Source organism: Malaclemys terrapin, chromosome 2, assembly GCF_027887155.1.
Source record: "Malaclemys terrapin pileata isolate rMalTer1 chromosome 2, rMalTer1.hap1, whole genome shotgun sequence".
NCBI lineage: Eukaryota > Metazoa > Chordata > Testudines > Emydidae > Malaclemys > Malaclemys terrapin.
Genome location: NC_071506.1, coordinates 257762301 through 257768300, shown reverse-complemented (window position 1 = coordinate 257768300; position 6000 = coordinate 257762301). Strand labels below are relative to the sequence as shown.

Here is a 6000-nt window from a genome sequence, read left to right as displayed (position 1 = left end):
AAAGGAATCTATATCTACAACTTTTCATATGACATTGAATTAGGCTCAGCAAGTCTGGCAACCTCTCCTCTTGTCTCCCACTTCAAATGTTGCTGTATTTCAGGGAAGCCTTTAAACTGACATCTTGATCACATTTTGGCCATTGAGGACTCAATCAACTTCCACTAATGTAAATAGAAAGACTTCATGGGAGTTGAGTCAGGCCCTATGGATCCCAGGGAACTGTCTGCAACAAGAAAGGTGCAAGTGTCAAATAGCATCATAGTTCAACTATGGGTTAAACATTTTAAATTATTCATGAGCAAATTTGATTTGAATGTGCAATCATTTCCCTTTAAATTTTTGTTCTAAATTAATTTTAAAAAGCTATACGCTGCAAAAATACACAAGTCATTATTAAGTAAAAAAAAATCCGGATTATTTCATAAAAAACATAATTCACCTACATTACATTAAGCCATAAGTATAAATAACATACAAGAATACAAAATGCTTTTTTATGTGCAAGGGGCCTATATTACAGTTACCGTGGGAACCATACATTGAATGTCTTGCCTTTTGTGTATTTAAATTCTCACTATAGCATTGAATAAGTTAGGTTTTTTTAAAATTTTGTGCTGAATATTAGAGTGTTAGAATTTGCCTTCATTTCAACAACACAGTTACAGCCACTGAGTACCTGACTCAGCTCACAGATAAAGAGCCACAGCATCAAATTTCCCAACCCACTTAATTTGAAAGCCTGCCAAAATAGGTGAAAGACCTTATAAATATGTAAAGCAGGAAGTTCAAATAACACAGTCGTGGAAATGTCCAGTGATTGATTCCCTTTTAAAACAATAAAAATCCCTGAGAAATGAGGACATTTGTAAATATTCCTCACCATCCAAGATGCCTAATGGTGTCATATGGAGTTTAGACTGTGCATTGTACTTTTAGTATTGATTTTATTTTGGATTTCTACCACTTCCTTGAGGCCAAGGGGAGGCACAGTGGGAGGATCCAAAAAACTCAGTGCCACAGCCATTTTGTTTGTGGGCAGCATGGTAAAATTCTGTCAGTCAGTATAAGGAGGGGTTTTTAAACAGTATTTATGGAAAAACTAATCCTGCCATAATGGATGTATCTGTTGAAATTAATATTATTTTAATTCTTTTATAAGGTAGGTTTTTAGATTTATAAAAAACTGAATATTCTCTGGGATGTAAGCCTTCCAATATCAAGGAGTCATGGATTTTGTTTCAGGCATGACTGGCTTTCTTAGATTCTGTAATATTGTTAAACCATAATAACGTTGATACATTTATTTTAAAATTGCATGAGATGTCTGGGAAACGTTGATTAATGTGTTTCTTGGTAAAAACTTGCTTAAGGGAAGTAGACGGAAAAATGGCAAAGCCTCTGGCTGAAAAGGACTGAATTATTTCTGTGGGCTTTTTAAAGAGGTTTTTACTGAAATAGCAATGTAGACTCTTGAAAGAACTTCTTGTTTTGCATTTCACTAAATATCAAGCATAGACTTTGGTGATTTTGTTGGCTGTGTGTTTAAAATTCAAGTGTAAAATGGCACACTGCATTTTTTTTTTCCAGGCTGCAGAAGGGGGAGAGCGGGGGATAGTGCAGACTGTAGGGACACTGCCCTCCTAACCAATCAGAACACGCCTGTTTGCCATTACAAAGTTGTTAACCCCAGAGTCTTCTGGCTCCTGCTGCTTTTAATCTTTTTTGGATATTTCTCCGATTTTTCCAAACGCCCACAGAGCCTCATGAAAACCTCTTAATTCAACCAGCGATCATGGAAGAAAGTACCACTTTCTATTTACAAAATATTCTAAAGATGTTTGGATATCGCTTTGCTGCATGGAGATGGCTGTTTGTAGGGGAACAAGTATACAGCCTATATTGTTACAGTCATTTTGCAAGGACTATCATCTCTGCCGCTTCTAAAGGTAAGTTTGTAAAAAAAAATTTTGTTGCTACATTTTTGCGATTAATATCTGTCATAAAGGATTTTCGTTATGTTACTGAACCAAATGTATCTTTGTGTTTTTCTTTACCTTTGATCTCGTGCGTATTCCACCCAACGCTGTCTAGTTATTTTCGACAATTAAAAAACAGTCAGTTTTGTTTCCGTTTTTAAGGTTTAATATATTTGAAGCACAACTACACTTCAATTATTGCGAGATGTATGAGAACTCAAATATTTTTAAGATGGACTTGTTTTGTAAGGAGAGATAAATGCATCGCTATATCTATATATTATCTACACACAATTTATAAATATAATGGATTGGCTAATTTATGTAGGGATATATTATCTTTATATATTTATTGTGGCTGTAGCTAAAATAGTTTTTTATGCCGTTTCTGATAGCTCTTGATGGATTACTTTGATTCAAACTACAGGGGGAAAAAACTGCCCTTGGTATATGAAGGTGGAGATTGACATAACTTAATATAAACCCTGTTATGTCTGTTTCTAAACAGTGGCCTTTTTATTTGAAAATGAGCTCTCTTACAGCACTCAGCTTAAAGCCATATTTATATAAAGGCTCCTATTTAGCCACACTTCACAGAGATGTCTTGTTTTTCTCCGAGAAGGTGCATTTGGGAGACATTTTGTAATTTTTGGCATTTTTCTAGGCGCATTTTTTTTCACACGGTGGGAGATCTTTTTTGTTTTGCATTGATCTGTGTTGGTGGCGCTGTGGTGCTCTTAAACAATGTATGTCCGTTTCACTAAGAGAAAGGGGGTTGGGAGAGAAGGTGGGGCAAGATTTGATCTATTGTATCTTTTCATTTTCTTTTATCAAAGTAGGAGCAGTTTAGTCGGAGAGATCATTAAACTGTGTTATTTAAATATTGGGTGAACTGTGGATCGGAACAAACATTTCGTCACAGCCTCTCGCGTTTTTGTGTAATGAGAAAAGGGAGGGGTTTTTTTTAATCCTGTCTCTAGATCAGTTTTCTTTTCTTCAGTAAGATTTTAGCCCCACCCCTAAAATGATCTTGCAGTGGCTTCAAATGAAAATTTTTGAAACCATTTTACATATACTTTGGGGAAGGTTTTGGTATAAATTTACAGTGCTAGTAGTCCACTGTCTGCCAGTTGTGAAGTTAAACATTATTTTCATAGTTGATAGTTAAATATTAAGGGCCCTATTTCTCTATTCCTTGCACATACAAATCTTCTAGAGGGTCTTTGGGAGTTTGTTCATGAATAAGGGATTAGGCCCATTGTTTAATGTTCCATATTTTCTATATGGAATGTAAAACCTACAATAGTTTTCTTCCAAATTCTGAAACAGATGCATTTAGGGTTTTCTTTGCTTTGTTTAATTTCTATTTTGTAATTAGAGCAGGAGTAGACAAAAACATTACATTAATTTTTTCTTATACTATTGAAAAGACTGCAAATAGTCAAATCTTTATAGGGCACAAAAGACATGCATTGTTATCTGCAAACCTCTGTATTGTACTTATAAGAAAAGTAAAAGCTCAGTGGGACGATACAGTCAGGCCTTAGATATGTATACTTAAAGCAAAATAAAATGTTTAAAAAACACTAGTTCATTGTTTGGGTTTGAAGTAATCAGAACACAGCCTAGAAAATGCAACAGGTTAACCAATACATTTAAGTGTGGAGAACAATAAAGATTTTTTTTTTTAAAGGAATCAATTTGCCTATTTATTTGGAGTATTTTTGTGTAATTGATTGTTTAGAACTTGACTTATGCACATGCTTTATATATACAATTTTAAAGAATAAATTTGATGCTTGTCACATTTACAAATTATAAAATTGTTGCATCAGAAATACTTTAGAATATATCTTCTAGAATGGGGTCTCTCTGTCCCTCTAAACAGAATTTTACTGATCCTCTAAACTTTTATCTAAAGGTCTAAATGCATATTTAAAACATATTTACTTACTAAATGTCTTTTCTAATAATCTGAATATATTTAGATATTTAATTTGGGGACACAAGTACTCCTGTTCTTAATTTGGGGAGAAACTCATAGATTCTAGGACCGGAAGGGACCTCGAGAGGTCATCGAGTCAAGTCCCCTACCCTCATGGCAGGACCAAAAACTGTCTAGACCATCCCTGTGATATAATTTACATATGGACAGTTTAAACAAAGCAATGTATGTGAGGGATTGCTTCACTTGACTGGTTGGCTCAGGGAAGTGCAGTCTGAACCTTTCTTTGCTCAGTAGGGACATCTGCATCCCAGGAGATAGTGAGCAGGTCTCTAAGGTGCCACAAGTACTCCTGTTTTTTTAGGGGTCAAACAGCTGCCCTCCCCTGGAGCTTCTGCCAGGAAAAGTCAGCTTTACGCAGCAGTCAAGGCTCCAAAAATGCCCCACTGACAAAGGCTGGAAATTGGAATATTGTATCAGTGCATCTTTTAGCCTCCCTAGATATAATACTCTGTTTCTGAGGCTGCACTAATCTGTTCTGGGCCTTCTGAGCTAGTAAAGATTGTTGGTACTTTGCATCATTTAGACCTCACCTGTGGATGGACTTTTTGCTGCCCAAGATCAGCAGAAGCAGTTATTTATTGTTCTTGCATCAGTGAAAAGTGATTATGAATCATCCTGTAAATAATACAATTGCACCATCATTTTAGTAATATACAATGGACATTTTGAGATGACTTTATAAGTGACTCATTTGCATCATGTGTAGACTGCAGTAGAAATTTACTAAATGTAGTTTCATTCAAGAATATTTTTATAACTGTGTGTTTAAAAAATCAACGTTTGACAAATAATCAGTAAGTTCGTAGCCAAAAAATTTCTCATACTTGCTGACAATTCTCAAAATACACAAAGATTTTGGAAGGATGTGGATATTATCACCTTCCAGAACCCCTATTTTGAGAAGTAGAACTAATGCAAATAGTGGCAGATTTTAGAGTTAGCACTCTGTTGAGATGAATACAGGCAGTTTATATCTCTGTTGTTTATAGCTGTTGACAGAGGACAACTGTGCGCCATCTGGTCACCTTCAGAAAAATTAGAAACTTAACTTTTTTTTATTTAAATGAAATCTTAACTTATACCAAAAAAAAAATGGGCAAATTTCATCCTACTTACCACCAGCAACTGCATTTAACAAAAATAAGTCAACAAATCAGCTTTCTACTGTATTATCTATATTATACTTTATGATGAATTTTCTGAGATGTGACTTCTGCCCTTGTAGACATTGGCTGTTCCTCCTTTTGTCAGACAGACAAGGAGTGTTGCTTGAGGATTTTGGCATCTAATCCTCCTTCTCCTGGCTCGAGTCCCCAGTTTTTCCTGCCAGGACAACAGCAGAGGTGCTCCACCTTACCTCAGCCAGGCTATGATTCATCACACAGCAGAAGCAGAAAAAGCAGGCAAAAGAAGAAAGTTCTGCCTGCTTCTCCTGCTCCGGCATACTGCACCAGTCCATATTGTGACCATGCCCATGTTGACTTGCAGTAGTCAACAATGGGAATGCTACCAGGTGGGAACTAGATGAATACTCCATTTTTCCCAGCCCAGTAGAACTAATAACTGCCTCAGTGAAGCCAGCAAGGGGACAGTGAGGAGGATGAATTCCAAGTAAAGATGCAGGAAAGGGATGTTTTTCTTCTTTTGCCCTCTTTCCATTCAGTGGGGGCCCAGAGCTTAGTTTAATGAGGACTATCCAGCCTTGTTGCTTCATCTTTGTGGGAATGCCCTTCTTATTCAATACCCATTCCCATAAAATAGCCTAAGTGAGGGCCCTGATCTTCTGCATGTACAGCCACCTCCTCAGTTCTCTTCAGAGACTTTCTTGAGACTATGTCGGACAAGAATCTCTGAGCTCAGTTTAACAAATTCAATCTGACTGGGATCTCTCCATCATCTCCCAAAATTTGGCCCATAGGAACCTCTCCAGGTGTCTTCTAGTGGCAAACAACATGACCCAAGACTCCATTCAGGTAAGAGCCAGCATCCTGACTTCCTCAGTGCTACCTCACC

At 36.6% G+C, this 6000-nt stretch overlaps 1 protein-coding gene across 2 annotated transcripts in view; it reads left to right on the top strand.

The window, feature by feature from the left end:
* Window positions 1–1049: 1049 nt before the first annotated feature.
* The window catches only part of EPC1 (enhancer of polycomb homolog 1), a 112646-nt gene continuing 107695 nt past the window's right edge, over window positions 1050–6000 (top strand). The window contains exons 1-2 of one of the 2 annotated variants that reach the window (XM_054020908.1): window positions 1050–1162; window positions 1761–1949. The gene's annotated coding sequence lies outside the window, so the exon portion shown is untranslated. Of the gene's footprint in view, window positions 1163–1590; window positions 1950–6000 lie in introns of both variants that reach the window. The other variant, XM_054020907.1, reaches the window with a different exon arrangement.